Here is a 21,039-nt window from a genome sequence, read left to right on the forward strand (position 1 = left end):
ACCCATTGACATATCAATACCTGCTACTACATACGCACTCACTGATTCCTAGGTCTACACACACATCCACTCATTCACCCATACAGTCACTCATACATGCAGTCACTAATCAATACAAAACTATCATATGCACTTATACACTTATACAGACACTCGCACACCGCCACTCATGCAGAGTTACTCACACACCTCGTCAGTCATGCAGAGAATCAATCACACTTTTATTTACTCACCTATACAGTTATACACATACTACCTCACTCATTCATACTTACTCTCTTATACAATCACTGATACAAATACACAGTCATCCATACAGCCACTCTCACAATCACTCAGTCTCACATATAGTTATATATGTACACCATCACTCACATTTACTGCCTTTTACATATGTTGTTACTTGCACATGTACCACTGAGACATCCATTCACTCACAAACGCACCCATACACACACTCATCCACCCATACAGCTGTTTCCAAATGCAGTCTTGAACCCATACACCCAGTAAATCAACCACTCACACATCCCACCCATACACACACACTCAGTCTCCCATACAAATACTCAGGCAACCAATCAATAACCCATATAGACACTCATGTAGCTACTGACCAACCTATGCATCAGCATACAGAACAACAGACATACTGATACAGACATTCAGACCGTTTAGTTATTAACCCATGCATTCAGTAAGGCACATTTAATCATTCACTTATACAGTTGTTCACGCACCTACTAAATTCTCCATCCAGACACTTATACACCCACTCATTCTGCAATGCAACTTGGTATATATGTAAAGCATATTTAAACTTTATAGAAACACACAGTCACTGGATGGTGTCATCAGTGATGTCATTTGAGATGTCATCAGTGATGTCATCAGTAATGTCACTGACCATGTCATGATTGATGTAATATGTGATGTCATCAGCAGTGCATTGCGGGGCGCGAGTTATAGTTAGCTGAACTAACTATAACGGGGGAATTTCTATGGTTTTGTACGAGTGAAATGTCCAACTAACTATAACATCCCTAAAACCTATGTTTTTTCAGTGAATATATATATATATATATATATATATATATATATATATATATATATATCAAAGGACACTCCTGCTCCAAACGAAGAGGCACGTACACAGTGTGTGCATGGGAAAAACTTCTTTTATTGTTATTCAGGTCTCCCACGACCCCTGCTTAAAAAGAGACGCGTTTCGCCTGCACAGCAGGCTTTGTCAATCTAATTGGCGCCCTAGAATTTTTGAACTATATAGCCCTCCTCCCTCCATCAGGCATGCAATGGACATAGAGAATGGACTGTGACATCGGGAAAATAGCCAATACAGCATACTGGTTTTGACATGCAAAAATACAAAGATGCAAATAATTCATTGGCAAATATGAAAGGCTGCATGCTGCGCAAATGAGCAGGTAATGTAGACTATTGAGCTTGATCACATTCCCGATGTATATATAGCAGTGTGAATATGTCTCGTTAGCCTGAGGTTTAAACAAGTCAAAATGACATGCCGAGGTGCATATACAATGGTTAAAAATATGGCGTCAATGCTCTCAAAACATTCTGCCGGTCACCTGCAGAAATAAAGCTGCACAAATAAAAAAACTGCTTAAAATGCAGATAGTGCTGTAACATGGCAATGCGTTTTAATTCTTCCCTCATTATCTCGTGACTAAGCAACATAAACAACTGTCCGGTTAGGTAAATGCAAGTCTTGCACTGAATGTAACTGCATCACACTGTGTTGTCCACAGCATGCAAACACGAACACCAGAAGTGAAAGATGATGATGAAGCCACGGGGTTCTGGTTTCTCCTGCTGTATGTGATGATGGCAAAATACCGGCCTCGAAGAGGGAGCTGTTTTTCTCAGCGGGACCACATGACCCATAATCCCCTTGGGCAGCTCCGGTGTCCGAAAACATTTTTTTAGATCTTGAATCAGAGTCATTCCGAAAGTGCAAAAGTTACAACAATTGTCAGTGTCCTTAACCGGATGGATGTTACACAAAGGACTGAGAACTCAAATTTCAAATAAGTGGACTGGAAGTACCGCAATGTCAAAGTAATTTAAACAACACGGGATGGATCTTCATCATCGGCATGCATGGGGTTGGAGGAGACCGATGAAAAATAAATAAGATGTATCCAACACACCTCACCGCTTATGCATCAGCAACCGCAGTGCCCAGTCTCCAAAGGGCGTCAGCATTCCGGACAAGGCGCCTCCCGCTGCAGAGAACAGACAACCGTGCTGGCAATCGGCAAGACCGCCCCGCTCCGCCATCCAGACTCTTTACAGTAGTCGTCCTTGTTCCTCTTCCTGACGAACTCTCCGGGGGCTCTACTAGATAGCATTACCATGCTCCTCCAGCAACCGTTGCGGTCGAAAGTAGAGCCCAAACTGACTAGTGGTACTTGTATTGCGCCGACCACCGACGCTGAATTTTATCAAAGGACACTCCTGCTCCAAACGAAGAGGCACGTACACAGTGTGTGCATGGGAAAAACTTCTTTTATTGTTATTCAGGTCTCCCACGACCCCTGCTTAAAAAGAGACGCGTTTCGCCTGCACAGCAGGCTTTGTCAATCTAATTGGCGCCCTAGAATTTTTGAACTATATAGCCCTCCTCCCTCCATCAGGCATGCAATGGACATAGAGAATGGACTGTGACATCGGGAAAATAGCCAATACAGCATACTGGTTTAGACATGCAAAAATACAAAGATGCAAATAATTCATTGGCAAATATGAAAGGCTGCATGCTGCGCAAATGTATATATATATATTTATATATGTATATCAAATGCTATCATTTATATATATAATACATTAAAAATAAAACCTAACTTAGGGACTTATTAGGATGGCGGGCAGACTTCAGTCCTCCCCCCACCCTAGCGGTGCTGGGACCAGCCGCCAGCAGTGCGGCGGTCCCGTGCCACCAATTAGGATGCGACAGCCACCATGGCGGTCGCATTCCATATCTTTAACATTGCGGCGGGTGCTGCTGGAAGCAGCACCCGCCAAAATGCAAAAGAGGCATGCTGTGCATTGCCATGTATAACGTGACAGGCACCACGTGGTGCCTGCCACCGTGTGCATGGCAATGATGGGGGTTACCATAGATGCCCCCCAAGTTCAGCCCCTCACCCCCCAGGGGGCCCGCAATGGGCCCCCAAAGAAATTTCCGCCAGCCTTGCCATGGCGGCATCGCCGCCATGGAAAGGCCTTGTCAACCCATCAACATAATATGGTTGGGGTTGCCTGGAAGGCACCGCCACCATGTTATGCCACAGCTCTGCCCGGTACTGCCGCTGTACCCCCACCATGATAATATGGCGGGGTAAATCATGTTGTGATGGCGGGCAGATCGCCACCACCGGCCGGGCGGTGGAGATCCGCCCACCATTATAATGACCCCCTTAGAGTTTACCATAAAGGGACATAACTCATAAAAAAACACAAACAATTAAAAGAACAATATAAAAGGCACAATAATTTAAACAACCAAATACTTAAAAAATGACAAACGCTGCAGGATGAGGAAACTCTACCAGACTCGATTCGCTGACCAGACCATTAAAGAAGAAATATATACCTTTCAACAGCTACCTAATCAAGTAAGTAAAACTTATATTTAAACTAAAACATACTTGTTAATAAACCTAAAATTTTCACATAGCAAATAAATAATAAAACACTCCCCAAATTCTATCTCTTTACATAGACTTACTAAAAGAAACTAATGCAACTTGGAAAAGTGATAAACTGTTAACAAAATAAAAACAGCGAAAACGTATAAGAAAGTAAGTACACATAAATTAATCCCAAAAATTATAATCTCACACTGCCTCAGACTCTACAAATTATGAACAAATTAACATTTAAAATGAAACTAACTTTTTTATGTCATCCAACAGAAAAGAAAGCAATTGCTCCACATAATCATACCTTGCTGCTACTTTGGGATTTGTACTCTTGGTGGTTGCTCCCACCCACATACTTGCACTTTAAAATAAATTGAATTCTTTTGCACATTTTCCCCTACCTCCTCGCTGATATCGACTTCTGCTGGGGTGAGGGGATTAGTTCACTACCGGAAGTCCCCCGGTGCTGTCAAGAGGCGCCATCTTGCTGGTTGGCGCTCTAGCTCTCCGACACCCGGGCCTACTTAATGCGTGCTTAACGGACGCCCATCAGCATCCCGAAAGCGACCAGCACCGGCCATGCTACTCGGCCGCCTCAGGGTTCAATGGTATGTCGAACTGATTCTAGTGCTTTGCTTAGAACTATGGATGTGGCGGCCTGCCGCCTGTCCCACACTTTGGATGTGGCGGTGATGCCTTTAGGGGTCTGTAGTGTATGTGGATTTAAGCTGGGGGGGCCTGTCTTTTCGGCTAGTGAGGACTGCCGTCCAAATGATCGGGCTAAATCTTTCCAGATCTCGGCAGCACTGATAAATGTCCGCTCACTCAAGAAACATCATGCGGACGTATTCGGGCTGTTGGAGGACGGCTCACTAGATATGTTGTTCCTTACGGAGACCTGGCTTGACTCTACCTCTGACCCCATTGTCTCTCTGGCTATTCCTGTGGGCTATAGGATCTTTAGAGTCGACCGTCAGGCGGGAGGGGCGGCGGAGTTGCTGTCATATATAAAGATCTATGGGATTTTCGTCTGGGAGACACCACGGCTTGGACCAGCTGCGAGGTGTTTGACTTTAGCACCCGCTTGTCAGCTCATTTCACTCTTGGTGTCTCCTTGATCTACAGGCGCCCTGGACCGACCGGTCCTTTTCTTCAGGCCTGTGGAGACACGATTATCTCTAGGGCTGTCAGGTTCTCCCATTATCTGGTCTTGGGTGAGTTGAATTTTCATATGGACCAACCCGAGGATAGGGAGGTGATTGACCTGCTGGACATTCTTCATATTGCCCAACTTAGCCAGCGCGTCTGCCTTCCCACTCACCGGGCTGGACATAATCTGGATCCTATTTGCTCCAATTTTCCTATTCTCTTAAGGGATCCCTGCCCAGTGTCTTGGTCTGACCATTTTATATCTTATTTTTCTTGGACTGTCTCTAATTCCGAGACTCTGGTGCGTTTCTACCAGAAGCCAGCTTTGGGGAAACTTGATGCTTTTGAACTTGAACAAGCCTTGGACGCCTCCTGGCCTGTTTTGTCTGGGGATCTGTAGGAGTGCCTGTCAGGGTTTACTGGATGGGTGTCCAGGGCAGTGGCCTCTGTGGCCTCCCTTCGACCTTTTAGACCTGCCAGAGCTGCGCCCTCCAAACCGTGGTTTACTCCCGCTCTCAAGGCGGCTAAACACGAGTGTAAAATTTTGGAGCGGGCTTGGCGCCGGAGTGGCTACTGCCCCGTGGCTAAAACAAAACTTAGAGCAATGCAAAAAACGTATTATGCTTCCATTGCTATGGCGAAAGGGCATTTTTTTGCAGCCTGTATTGACTCGGCCAGGAACAACACTAAAGAAATCTTCGCCATTGTGCAGAGCTTTACTTCTCCGTTGGCCCAAGCTAGCGTTACTCCCTCCTCTTTTGACTGGTGTAACACTCTGTCAGGGTGCTTTAGAGATAAAATCAAGGCCATTCAGGCCTCTTTTTCCTCTGGTAATGGCGGTCGTGGAGGGCTGTTGGTGGCTCAATCTTCGCCCCCCTCTGGCATGCTGTCTGTCTTTAGATCAGTTAACCCCCTGGAAACTTAAAATTCTCAGAGGTCCAAAATCTGGTTCCCCTGCCAATGCCTGCTCAGCCAGGCTTCTGGCTGCGGTAGCGGAGAGCGTTCACCTCGAAGTTAACTCTGTTATTATTCGGTCTCTTCAGTCAATGGTTGTTCCTCAGGATTGGAAGCAGGCGAAGATTCTACCCCTCCTCAAAAAGCCCTCTCTGGATCCTCTTAATCCAAGCAACTACCGGCCCATCTCTCTTTTACCAGCTATTGCCAAAGTCTGTGAGAAGGGGGTTAACAAGCAATTAACAGAATTTGTGGAGACCGAGGCACTTCTGCACTCAGCGTAATCTGGTTTTCGTGCTGCTCACAGCACTGAGACTGTTTTGGTCGAGGTGGTGGAGGCGATTCGGGAGTGCCTTGATGCCGGGGGTAGGGCAGCTTTAATTCTGCTGGACCTCTCTGCGGCATTTGATACGGTCCCACACGCTCTTCTTTTGGCCCGTCTTGCAGAGGTGGGAGTCCCACGGGCTGTTTGGGGCTGGCTAAGGTCTTTTTTGGAGGAGCGGGTTGAGCAGATTTGGCTCCCCCCTTTTTACTCCTCTCTCCATATGGTCACTACTGGAGTCCCGCAGGGATCTTTCCTTAGCCCTCTGCTCTTTAACATTTATGTTACGCCACTGATCCATCTGGTGGAAGATCTTGGGGCTAAGGTACTGGCCTATGCGGATGACACCCAGTTGTTGTTCACCTGGGATAAAACATCGAATTCTGTCCTTGCGGAGCAACATTGCCTTCGTTCCATCTTCAATTTGTTGGCGGATGCTCAGCCTAAGTGCAATGAGCAGAAATCTGATATTTTGCTTTTTGGCAAATTTCCCGCTGACTTTCGTGAGCAGTTGTGGCCGCAGGACTTTCCACTACCCCTGTCCATGGGCCTGCCCGCTAAGAACTTGGGCGTTTGGTTCGAGGAGAATCTTTCCTTCTCTACTCACATCAGGAAAACTGCTGGCTGTTGCTTTGGTCTTATAAAAACTCTTAGGAGTTTTTTTCCTCTTCTTCCGCAGGCTGCTAGAGAAACTGTCACCTGTGCTTTGATTCTCTCTCGTTTGGACTATGCCAATGCCCTTTATGCTGGGGTTCCTGGGTATCTGATTAAAAAACTTCAGGTGGTCCAGAACATGGCGGCCAGACTACTCCTGAGCATTTAGTCAAGGAAGAGTGTTACTTCTCATCTGCAGTCTCTTCACTGGCTGCTCGTGGCGGCTAGTATCAAGTTCAAACTCTTGGTCCTGGCCCATCGTGCCCTCCACGGTCAGGGTCCCCTCTATCTCCAGAGGCGCTTATCTTTTTATGTCCCTTCGCGGGCCCTGTGTTGTTCGTCCCTCTGCTTTGCTTATGTCCCGCGTTTCAAGCTCCAGAGGAAGGGGGCCTGTTCCCTCGTGGTTAAATCCAGCATGGCCTGGAATGCCCTTCCATTCGCTCTTCGCTCTACTCATGATCTTGCAGCGTTCAAAAAGAAGCTTAAAACACATCTTTTCTTATGATGGGTCCTTCGTCTACCCCTTGGGTTTCGCGCCGGGATACTCACGAGTAGCTGGGCGCGTTACAAATGGACATAACATAACATAGGAACACCCCTAATGGAAAAGCTGAAAAACTGTGTGAAACATCTAAACAAATCATACATTTAAGTAAATAAAGCAGTAGTAGTTTCATAATTTTAGATGTACAAAACAAACCTACAAACCCTAAAATAGTATATAGATTTATACTATTAAACCACTTTCCTTCCTTCCAAAGAAAAACTCCGGACACTCCAAGATGCTGGATTCTGTTTATTGTATAACAGATAGCACTCTGCTGACGCATTTCGCCATTACAGCTTGTTCATGGATAGGCAAGACCTGTAATACTCCCGTATATAAACATTAATTAAAAATAGAAAGTGTTCACGCAATACACTGGCGAAAATTCATCCTCGCCATCTTGTAATGGGAAAGGTTCACATTTTGTATAGCTGTTTTTCTCATTATGACAAGGTACACGTATCAAATATTCTGTACACATTTCATTTCACTCATTTGTTACCCACTAATAGATTTTCTCGCAAGTCATAGACTAAAATATTTTCTAATTTAACAGAGCGTGATGATATTACCCATGTTACATTTCGGCATTGTTCATTTAATATATATAAATGAAATTTATTGCGGTGCTAGAGGAGTCCAGCCCTGTGGGCTAGCGCCTAAACAATTAGTATGCTTCTTGACCTAATATTTTCGCATAACAAGGCATAATACAAAACATTTGCTGCTTTAACAAAAAATGTATTAAATATACAAATATTACATATAATACATATCCACATTTGTCATTTTCATCAATGAACAAAAATACATAACTGTACCGCCGTTTGTCCAGTACTGATAGACTAACATCCAATCACTGAGCATACAATTTTCATTAGAGCATCTCTTGTTCTCCTAAAAACTCAGTGTAACTCATGAATATTTCAAACATATTTCCTCATACTTCTCAGTCCTGCCCCAGTGAACCTGGACATATCTTCTTCAGATGTTTTGTTATACATGTTCATTCCTTAGTACATGACATACTTCTGTGCCTTTGAAATTTTATTCTAGAACTGTCCCCTGGGTCTGCGTGATCCTATTTACACAAAAGAAAAAGAAAAGAAAAAAGGAAAAAAGTCAAGCTTATTTACGAACTCTAATATAACTCACATTTACAATTAAGAACCTGTATATACAGTTACATTCCATTACTGCAATCATCCTGACAGAACCATGTCCTTCTCTAATCACTGTGCCAAAACACAATAACTCATCATACTCTCAACTTGCAGCACTGTAAGTATCCAGTCGCTATCCATGTATTTGTATAATGATTCAAGCACTAATACATGCAGTGCTACAATCACATGTGCACAATCTATGCAGTCACCTAACCCTCCCCATTCTACTGATTCACTCCTGCAATTACCCATGTAGTAGCCATGCAGTTCAGCAATGACACTGTCGCTCTCCGTCCACACCTCCAATGATCCTGACAGAACCATGTCCTTGTTTATTCACTGTGCCAAAACATAAGCACTTATAAACTCACCCTGCTGTCAACTTGCAGCACTGTAAGTATCCAGTCACTATCCATGTATTTGTATAATGATTCAAGCACTAATACATGCAGTGCTACAATCACATGTGCACAATCTATGCAGTCACCTAACCCTCCCCATTCTACTGATTCACTCCTGAAATTACCCATGTAGTAGCCATGCAGTTCAGCAATGACACTGTCGCTCTCCGTCCACACCTCCAATGATCTTGACAGAACCATGTCCTTATCTAATCACTGTGCCAAAACACAGGCACTTATAAACTCACCCTGCTCTCAATTAGCAGCACTGTAAGTATCCAGTCACTATCCATGTATTTGTATAATGATTCAAGCACTAATACATGCAGTGCTACAATCACATGGCACAATCTATGCAGTCACCTAACCCTCCCCATTCTACTGATTCACTCCTGCAATTACCCATGTAGTAGCCATGCAGTTCAGCAATGACACTGTCGCTCTCCGTCCACACCTCCAATGATCCTGACAGAACGATGTCCTTGTTTATTCACTGTGCCAAAACATAAGCACTTATAAACTCACCCTGCTGTCAACTTGCAGCACTCTAGGTATCCAGACACTATCCATGTATTTGTACAATGACTCAAGCATTAAGACATGCAGTGCTACATTCAAAGGTACACAATCTATGCAGTCCCCTGACCCCCTCCACACTACTGATTCACTTCTGCAATTACCCAAGTAGTAGCAATGCAGTCCAGCAATCACACTGTCACTCTCTGTCTATTCCTTCAATCATCCTGACAGAACCATGTCCTTATCTAATCCCTGTGCCAAAACACAAGTATTTATACACTCACCCTACTATCAACTTGCAGCAATTTAATTATGTAGTCACTATCCAAGGACATTTACAATGACTCAGACATTAAGAGATGCAATGCTACAATCAAATGTGTACAATCTATGCAGTCATCTAACCCTCCCCATACTACTGATTCACTTCTACAATTCCCAAGTAGTAGCCATGTAGTCCAGCAATCACACAGTCACTCTCTGTCCACTCCACCAATCATCCTGACAGAACCATGTCCTTATCTAATCACTGTGCAAAAACACAAGCACTTATAAACTCACCCTGCTGTCAACTTGCAGCACTCTAAGTATCCTGTCACTATCCATGTACTTGTACAATGACTCAGGCATTAAGACATGCAGTGCTACAATTAAAGGTGCAAAATCTATGCAGTCCCCTAACCCCCTTCACACTACTGATTAACTCCTGCAATTACCCAAGTAGTACCCATACAGTCCAGCAATCACACTGTCACTCTCCGTCCTTTCCTCCAATCATCCTGACAGAACCATGTCCTTATCTAATCACTGTGCCAAAACACAAGCGCTTATAAACTCACCCTACTCTCAACTTGAGGCATTGTAAGTATCCAGTCACTATCCTTGTATTTGTACAATGACTCAGGCATTAAGATATGCAGTGCTACCTTCAAAGGTGCACAATCTATGCAGTCCCTTAACCCCCTCCACACTACTGATTCACTTCTGCAATTACCCAGGTAGTAGCAATGCAGTCCAGCAATCACACTGTCACTCTCTGTCCATTTCTCCAGTCATCCTGCCAGAACCATGTCCTTATCTAATCACTGTGCCAAAACACAAGTATTTATAAACTCACCCTGCTATCAACTTGCAGCAATTTCATTATGTAGTCACTATCCATGGACTTTTACAATGACTCAGACATTAAGAGATTCAGTGCTACAATCAAATGTGTACAATCTATGCAGTCATCTAACCCTCCCCATACTACTGATTCACTTCTGCTATTACCCAAGTAGTAGCCATGCAGTCCAGCAATCACACAGTCACTCTCCGTCCACTCCACCAATCATCCTGTCAGAACCATGTCCTTATCTAATCACTGTGCGAAAACACAAGCGCTTATAAACTCACCCTACTCTCAACTTGAGGCATTGTAAGTATCCAGTCACTATCCTTGTATTTGTACAATGACTCAAGCATTAAGACATGCAGTGCTACCTTCAAAGGTGCACAATCTATGCAGTCCCTTAACCCCCTCCACACTACTGATTCACTTCTGCAATTACCCAGGTAGTAGCAATGCAGTCCAGCAATCACACTGTCACTCTCTGTCCATTTCTCCAGTCATCCTGACAGAACCATGTCCCTATCTAATCACTGTGCCAAAACACAAGTATTTATAAACTCACCCTGCTATCAACTTGCAGCAATTTCATTATGTAGTCACTATCCATGGACTTTTACAATGACTCAGACATTAAGAGATTCAGTGCTACAATCAAATGTGTACAATCTATGCAGTCATCTAACCCTCCCCATACTACTGATTCACTTCTGCTATTACCCAAGTAGTAGCCATGCAGTCCAGCAATCACACAGTCACTCTCCGTCCACTCCACCAATCATCCTGTCAGAACCATGTCCTTATCTAATCACTGTGCAAAAACACAAGCACTTATAAACTCACCCTGCTGTCAACTTGCAGCACTCTAAGTATCCAGCCATTATCCATGTATGTGTACAATGACTCAAGCATTAAGACATGCAGTGCTACATTCATAGGTGCACAATCTATGCAGTCCCCTAACTCCCTCCACACTACTGATTCACTCCTGCAATTACACAAGTAGTAGCTATACATTCCAGCAATCACACTGTTACTCTTCATCCATTCCTCCAATGATCCTGATAGAACCATCTCCTTATCTAATCACTGTGCAAAAACACAAGCACTTATAAACTCACCCTGTTGTCAACTTGCAGCACTCTAAATATCTAGTCACTATCCATGTTCTTGTACAATGACTCAGGCATTAAGACATGCAGTGCTACAATTAAAAGTGCAAAATCTATGCAGTCCCCTAACCCCCTTCACACTACTGATTAACTACTGCAATTACCCAAGTAGTAGCCATACAGTCCAGCAATCACACTGTCACTCTCCGTCCATTCCTCCACCAATCATCCTGACAGAACCATGTCCTCATCTAATCACTGTGCCAAAACATAAGCACTTATAAACTCACCCTACTCTCAACTTGCAGTGCTGTAAGTATCCTGTCACTATCCATGTATTTGTACAGTGATTCAAGCATTAAGATATGTAGTGCTACAATCAAATGTGAAGAATCTATGCAGTCATCTAATTCTCTCCATACTACTGATTCACTCTTGCAATTACCCAGGTAGTAGCAATGCAGTCCAGCAATCACACTGTCACTCTCTGTCCATTTCTCCAATCATCCTCACAGAACCATGTCCATATCTAATCACTGTGCAAAAACACTAGCACTTTTTAACTCACCCTACTGTCAACTTGCAGCACTCTAAGTATCCAGTCACTATCCATGTACTTGTACAATGACTCAGGCATTAAGACATGCAGTGCTAAAATCAAAGGTGCACAATCTATGCAGTCCCCTAACCCCCTCCATACTACTGATTCACTCCTGCAATTACCCAAGTAGTAACCATACAGTCCAGCAGTCACACTGTCACTCTCCATCCATTCCTCCAATCATCCTGCCAGAACCATGTCCTTATCTAATCAGTGTGCAAAACCACAAGCACTTATAAGCTCACCCTGCTGTCAACTTGCACGACTCTAAGTATCCAGTCACTATCCATGTACTTGTACAATGACTCAGGAATTAAGACATGCGGTGCTACAATCAAAGGTGCACAATCTATGCAGTCCTCTATCCCCCTCCACACTACTCATTCGCTTCTGCAATTACCCAAGTAGTAGCCATGCAGTCCAGGAATCACACTGTCATTCTCTGTCCATTCCTCCAATCATCATGACAGAACCATGTCCTTATCTAATTACTGTGTCCAAACACTAGAACTTTTAAATTCACCCTGCTCTCAACTTGCAGCATTGTAAGTATCCAAACACTATCCATATATTTGTACAATGACTCATGCATTAAGACATGCAGTGCTACAACAAATGTGGACAATCTATGCAGTCATCTAACCCTCTCCATACTACTGATTCACTCCTGCAATTACCCAGGTAGTAGCCAGGCAGTCCAGCAATCACACTGTCACTCTCCGTCCATTACTGCAATCATCCTGACAGAACCATGTCCTTCTCTAATCACTGTGCCAAAACACAATAACTCATCATACTCTCAACTTGCAGCACTGTAAGTATCCAGTCGCTATCCATGTATTTGTAGAATGATTCAAGCATTAAGACATGCAGTGCTACAATCAAATGTGCACCATCTATGCAGTCACCTAACCACCTCCAATCTATTATGCTCCTCATGCATTAGAAATCCACTTGTGCAATCATGCAGGCTCTACTGCTGCATTCATATAATCACCATGCACTACTAATGCATTCTTTCAATCAATCATGTGCTACATATATACTCAAGGAATCTTTCAGAGATCACCATGCAATTATTTTTCTTTTTTTAACCAGATAAGGTAGTTCTGAAAAGAACTCTTTTTTTTCTTCTTTTTTCTTTATATATTTTTTTGAATTTTTTTGAATTTGTTTTGGTGTTTTTTTAAAAACTGAAAAAAAGGAACAGAGTAAACAGGTAACTTTTGGAATTATATCTCATTCCAAAAACACAAACTGAAAAAAATTAACAATGGTGTTTTCACTGTCCTGCACAAACAGCATCCACCGACTGCTCGCCGTAGCAAGTCACTTTTTGCACTTAATGCAGTGCTGCTGCAGGAAAGCAAATTCAGGCCTAATGTCCATAGGAGGTTATGATGTTGACGCTCCTGAAGTGCTTGCAACATCTGGTACTGGATATTTTGATGCACCTTTCAGCTCTTCCCGTGCTAGATTCCGGGGGTGAATGGTGCGCAGATTTTTGTACATACTTGCTGTACCACATGAATTTTTTTTTATCACTGCCTCGTGACAGGACCCTCTCACACAGCAAGCAGGTCACTTTCCTAGCATTCAACTTTGTTTCTCCAACAGGAAAGGTAAAACATTTCCAAACAACAGATTCAGGCCTCTGCTTTCGTGGTTCCTCCTCCAAGACTTCTTCATCTAAAGAAACATGATCTTGTTGCTGTCCTGATGCCATTGCTCCAGAGAAGTTTTTAAACAACACCAAAAAAAAATCCAAAGAAGTTCGGCAAGCAGAAGAGATGTTGTTAAAAAGATTAATTCTTGAATGATGACAGGAAGTAAATGAGGATCCAATATTGATATTTATTGATAAGTAGTGCAGGTTAAACAGCTCAGCCACCCAACCACCTCTGGCTCAAGTCAGCAAACTCTTTCACCAAGATTCTACCACTGAGCCAGAGAAACTCTACAGTTCTAGAATGTATAGTTGTCAACCCAGGAAGAAGTAACATTACAACACATGTCTCTCATAAGCTGCTCCAAACGGAACGATTAAAATGGATGGGGTCCTTCAACTGTTACAATGGGAAATGTTATGAACCAATCGAATGCTCCTTAAGGTCACATGAGAGTCGCGAACCCAGCGCACAAGGAGAACACACCCAACGCAACTTCACGAAATATATTTGACAATAATAAAAGTTTATTACAAGTACAAATATATTATTTGTATTAATAGTTTAGATAATATCTTGCCCTGATATGTACATTAAAGTTACACGCATATAGTTTTACAACATAAAAAGTTTTACAGGATGCGCGCACCCGGCGCGACCCAGCACGTATATGACGTAACGCAGGTCCGGCCACCGCGCACACATCGCGTAGGAAAATGCCACATGACGTGAACTCATACGTATATGATGTTACGCGGTACCAGGCGTTGAGCACCTGTTGCATACCAATCGCGCACATGACGTGATGTCATACTTATATGACGTAACGCGGGGTCACGCACCCATCGCAAACCTTACGCGGCGCCTTCACGACTTTTCCAATATGGCGGCAGCATTAGGAGTACCCTCCGTGTTAGGTGTGTGTTGGGTACGCGGCTCCAATATTTTTTTGAAGATATATATATATATATTTTTTAAAAGACAAAGGACATTATATAATTATATGAAAATAAAAGAAAATAATTATACAATATTACAGTTTCAAATTTTTTTTTTTAAACTTGCAATTTTCAGAAAAGCATATAAGATTGTATAATAAATATTAAATGTGCAAATTAGCAATTAAACAACTCTAGAAATTCAGTGAAAAAACCATAGGTATCAGGACCATTATACTTAAGAATTAGCATTTAAAAATGCATTGAAATTCACTGAAAAAGCAATAGGTTTCAAGGACATTATAGTGAGAAATTACCATTTAAAAAACCTTTGAAATTCACTGAAAAAACCATAGGTTTCAGGGACGTTATAGTTAGAAATTAGCATTTAAAAACCATTGAAATTCACTGAAAAAACTATAGATTTAAGGCCTGTTATAGTTAGAAATTAGCGTTTAAAAAACCTTAGAAACTCACTGAAAAAACCATAGGTTTCAGGGACATTATAGTTTGTTGGACATTTCACTCGTACAAAACCATAGAAATTCCCCCGTTATAGTTAGTTCAGCTAACTATAACTCGCTCCCCCGCAATGCACTGCTGATGAAGTCACATATTTCATCATTCATTACATGGTCAGTGACATCACTGATGACATCTCAAATGACATCACTGATGACATCATCCACGTAAAAATCTGCACCTCCTCATACCCTAATATAACCTTTGATACACCCACTCTAAAATACACACTACCATTATCACACCCATTGACATATCAATACCTGCTACTACATACGCACTCACTGATTCCTAGGTCTACACACACATCCACTCATTCACCCATACAGTCACTCATACATGCAGTCACTCATCAATACAAAACTATCATATGCACTTATACACTTATACAGACACTCGCACACCGCCACTCATGCAGAGTTACTCACACACCTCGTCAGTCATGCAGAGAATCAATCACACTTTTATTTACTCACCTATACAGTTATACACATACTACCTCACTCATTCATACTTACTCTCTTATACAATCACTGATACAAATACACAGTCATCCATACAGCCACTCTCACAATCACTCAGTCTCACATATAGTTATATATGTACACCATCACTCACATATACTGCCTTTTACATATGTTGTTACTTGCACATGTACCACTGAGACATCCATTCACTCACAAACGCACCCATACACACACTCATCCACCCATACAGCTGTTTCCAAATGCAGTCTTGAACCCATACACCCAGTAAATCAACCACTCACACATCCCACCCATACACACACACTCAGTCTCCCATACAAATACTCAGGCAACCAATCAATAACCCAAATAGACACTCATGTAGCTACTGACCAACCTATGCATCAGCATACAGAACAACAGACATACTGAAACAGACATTCAGACCGTTTAGTTATTAACCCATGCATTCAGTAAGGCACATTTAATCATTCACTTATACAGTTGGTCACGCACCTACTAAATTCTCCATCCAGACACTTATACACCCACTCATTCTGCAATGCAACTTGGTATATATATAAAGCATATTTAAACTTTATAGAAACACACAGTCACTGGATGGTGTCATCAGTGATGTCATTTGAGATGTCATCAGTGATGTCATCAGTAATGTCACTGACCATGTCATGATTGATGTAATATGTGATGTCATCAGCAGTGCATTGCGGGGGCGCGAGTTATAGTTAGCTGAACTAACTATAACGGGGGAATTTCTATGGTTTTGTACGAGTGAAATGTCCAACTAACTATAACATCCCTAAAACCTATGTTTTTTCAGTGAAAATATATATATATATATATATATATTCACTGAAAAAACCATAGGTTTCACACACGTTATAGTTAGGAATTAGCATTTAAAAAACCTTGCTAATTCACTGAAAAAACCATAGGTTTCACACATGTTATAGTTAGCTGGACATTTTACTGATAAAAAACCAATGAAATTCCCCCGTTATAGTTACTGTAGGCAACTATAACTCACGCGACTGCAATCCTCTGCTGATGCTAATACTGTATTTAGACACTTATTTGCCCATGTCTTCTTCCATTAAATTTTAGCTATACATATATTACAAATATTTTTTTTTCATAAAGACACATATGTCATCAGCAGAGGATTACGGTCGCGTGAGTTATAGTTGCCTACAGTAACTATAACGGGGGAATTTCATTGGTTTTTTATCAGTAAAATGTCCAGCTAACTATAACATGTGTGAAACCTATGGTTTTTTCAGTGAATTAGCAAGGTTTTTTAAATGCTAATTCCTAACTATAACGTGTGTGAAACCTATGGTTTTTTCAGTGAATTTGTACGGTTTTTTAAATGCTAATTTATTTATGTATTATTTTTTATATATTTATTTTACAATAAACTACGTATTAAAAATTATTATTATTTTTTTTTTTGGTTTTCACCCTGCGAATTATTTTTTTTTTTTTGCAAAAAAAAAAAAATTTTTTGTGTTTTTCAGGGTGCGCGCACTGTGCGCGCACCCCCGCGATTTTTAAAAAAAAAAAATTTTTTTTTTTGCCTTCGGGGTCCTTCAGGGACCCCCTGACAAAGGCTAGGGGGTCAGGAACTCTCTACCCTGCCCCCTTTTCACGTTCGCCACCTTCCTTTTTCACTCTCGCACTGAAAACAAACAAAATGGCGGCCGACACTTCCTGATTTCGACCGATTCGAACGTTGACTAACATGTAACCACCAATCAGAATTACGCTCGCGCACGTTAGGGTGCTCGCACGGTGCTCGCACGGTGCGCGCATATATATATATATATGGTTTTAAATGCTATTTTCTCCGGAAATACTGAACAGATTTACACCAGACCTACAAAAGGCACTTCCTTGACCTAGGGACTACCTCTCTGCCAAATTTTGAGTAATTCTGTTCAGCCGTTCGGGCTGTAGCTCGTTCTAAAGGTCCTATGGAAAAATGCATGGGAAAAACGCGTTTTGGGACCCCCCTTTTATCTCAGCCCCCGCTTGACGGATCCCCCCGAGACTTTCAGGGTAGGAGCGGAGCGTAGCGCCCCACCTATTTTGAGAAATTCGCGAGGATTCGTCGACCGGCGCCAAAGTTATTCAAAATAGAATGTTGAGGTTTTCCTATGGAAACGTGGTCCTAACTATAACTACCTACTGGCGACCGCCAGTAGGTAATATATATTTATATATGTATATCAAATGCTATCATAATCTATATATAATACATTAAAAATAAAACCTAACTTAGGGACTTATTAGGATGGCGGGCAGACTTCAGTCCTCCCCCCACCCTAGCGGTGCTGGGACCAGCCGCCAGCAGTGCGGCGGTCCCGTGCCACCAATTAGGATGCGACAGCCACCATGGCGGTCGCATTCCATATCTTTAACATTGCGGCGGGTGCTGCTGGAAGCAGCACCCGCCAAAATGCAAAAGAGGCATGCTGTGCATTGCCATGTATAACGTGACAGGCACCACGTGGTGCCTGCCACCGTGTGCATGGCAATGATGGGGGTTACCATAGATGCCCCCCAAGTTCAGCCCCTCACCCCCCAGGGGGCCCGCAATAGGCCCCCAAAGAAATTCCCGCCAGCCTTGCCATGGCGGCATCGCCGCCATGGAAAGGCCTTGTCAACCCATCAACATAATATGGTTGGGGTTGCCTGGAAGGCACCGCCACCATGTTATGCCACAGCTCTGCCCGGTACTGCCGCTGTACCCCCGCCATGATAATATGGCGGGGTAAATCATGTTGTGATGGCGGGCAGACCGCCACCACCGGCCGGGCGGTGGAGATCCGCCCACCATTATAATGACCCCCTTAGAGTTTACCATAAAGGGACATAACTCATAAAAAAACACAAACAATTAAAAGAACAATATAAAAGGCACAATAATTTAAACAACCAAATACTTAAAAAATGACAAACGCTGCAGGATGAGGAAACTCTACCAGACTCGATTCGCTGACCAGACCATTAAAGAAGAAATATATACCTTTCAACAGCTACCTAATCAAGTAAGTAAAACTTATATTTAAACTAAAACATACTTGTTAATAAACCTAAAATTTTCACATAGCAAATAAATAATAAAACACTCCCCAAATTCTATCTCTTTACATAGACTTACTAAAAGAAACTAATGCAACTTGGAAAAGTGATAAACTGTTAACAAAATAAAAACAGCGAAAACGTATAAGAAAGTAAGTACACATAAATTAATCCCAAAAATTATAATCTCACACTGCCTCAGACTCTACAAATTATGAACAAATTAACATTTAAAAGGAAACTATCTTTTTTATGTCATCCAACAGAAAAGAAAGCAATTGCTCCACATAATCATACCTTGCTGCTACTTTGGGATTTGTACTCTTGGTGGTTGCTCCCACCCACATACTTGCACTTTAAAATAAATTGAATTCTTTTGCACATTTTCCCCTACCTCCTCGCTGATATCGACTTCTGCTGGGGTGAGGGGGTTAGTTCACTACCGGAAGTCCCCCGGTGCTGTCAAGAGGCGCCATCTTGCTGGTTGGCGCTCTAGCCTTCCGGCACCCGGGCCTACTTAATGCGTGCTGAACGGACGCCCATCAGCATCCCGAAAGCGACCAGCACCGGCCATGCTACTCGGCCGCCTCAGGGTTCAATGGTATGTCGAACTGATTCTAGTGCTTTGCTTAGAACTATGGATGTGGCGGCCTGCCGCCTGTCCCACACTTTGGATGGGGCGGTGATGCCTTTAGGGGTCTGTAGTGTACGTGGATTTAAGCTGGGGGGGGCCTGTCTTTTCGGCTAGTGAGGACTACCGTCCAAATGATCGGGCTAAATCTTTCCAGATCTCGGCAGCACTGATAAATGTCCGCTCACTCAAGAAACATCATGCGGACGTATTCGGGCTGTTGGAGGATGGCTCACTAGATATGTTGTTCCTTACGGAGACCTGGCTTGACTCTACCTCTGACCCCATTGTCTCTCTGGCTATTCCTGTGGGCTATAGGATCTTTAGAGTCGACCGTCAGGGGGGAGGGGCGGCGGAGTTGCTGTCATATATAAAGATCTATGGGATCTTCGTCTGGGAGACACCACGGCTTGGACCGGCTGCGAGGTGTTTGACTTTAGCGCCCGCTTGTCAGCTCATTTCACTCTTGGTGTCTCCTTGATCTACAGGCGCCCTGGACCGACCGGTCCTTTTCTTCAGGCCTGTGGAGACACGATTATCTCTAGGGCTGTCAGGTTCTCCCATTATCTGGTCTTGGGTGAGTTGAATTTTCATATGGACCAACCCGAGGATAGGGAGGTGATTGACCTGCTGGACATTCTTCATATTGCCCAACTTAGCCAGTGCGTCTGCCTTCCCACTCACCGAGCTGGACATAATCTGGATCCTATTTGCTCCAATTTTCCTATTCTCTTAAGGGATCGCTGCCCAGTGTCTTGGTCTGACCATTTTATATCTTATTTTTCTTGGACTGTCTCTAATTCCGAGACTCTGGTGCGTTTCTACCAGAAGCCAGCTTTGGGGAAACTTGATGCTTTTGAACTTGAACAAGCCTTGGACGCCTCCTGGCCTGTTTTGTCTGGGGATCTGTAGGAGTGCCTGTCAGGGTTTACTGGATGGGTGTCCAGGGCAGTGGCCTCTGTGGCCTCCCTTCGACCTTTTAGACCTGCCAGAGCTGCGCCCTCCAAACCGTGGTTTACTCCCGCTCTCAAGGCGGCTAAACACGAGTGTAAAATTTTGGAGCGGGCTTGGCGCCGGAGTGGCTACTGCCCCGTGGCTAAAACAAAACTTAGAGCAATGCAAAAAACCTATTATGCTTCCATTGCTATGGCGAAAGGGCATTTTTTTGCAGCCTGTATTGACTCGGCCAGGAACAACACTAAAGAAATCTTCGCCATTGTGCAGAGCTTTACTTCTCCGTTGGCCCAAGCTAGCGTTACTCCCTCCTCTTTTGACTGGTGTAACACTCTGTCAGGGTGCTTTAGAGATAAAATCAAGGCCATTCAGGCCTCTTTTTCCTCTGGTAATGGCGGTCGTGGAGGGCTGTTGGTGGCTCAATCTTCGCCCCCCTCTGGCATGCTGTCTGTCTTTAGATCAGTTAACCCCCTGGAAACTTAAAATTCTCAGAGGTCCAAAATCTGGTTCCCCTGCCAATGCCTGCTCAGCCAGGCTTC

This window comes from Triturus cristatus, chromosome 5_2, assembly GCF_964204655.1.
Source record: "Triturus cristatus chromosome 5_2, aTriCri1.1, whole genome shotgun sequence".
Taxonomy (NCBI): Eukaryota; Metazoa; Chordata; class Amphibia; order Caudata; family Salamandridae; genus Triturus; species Triturus cristatus.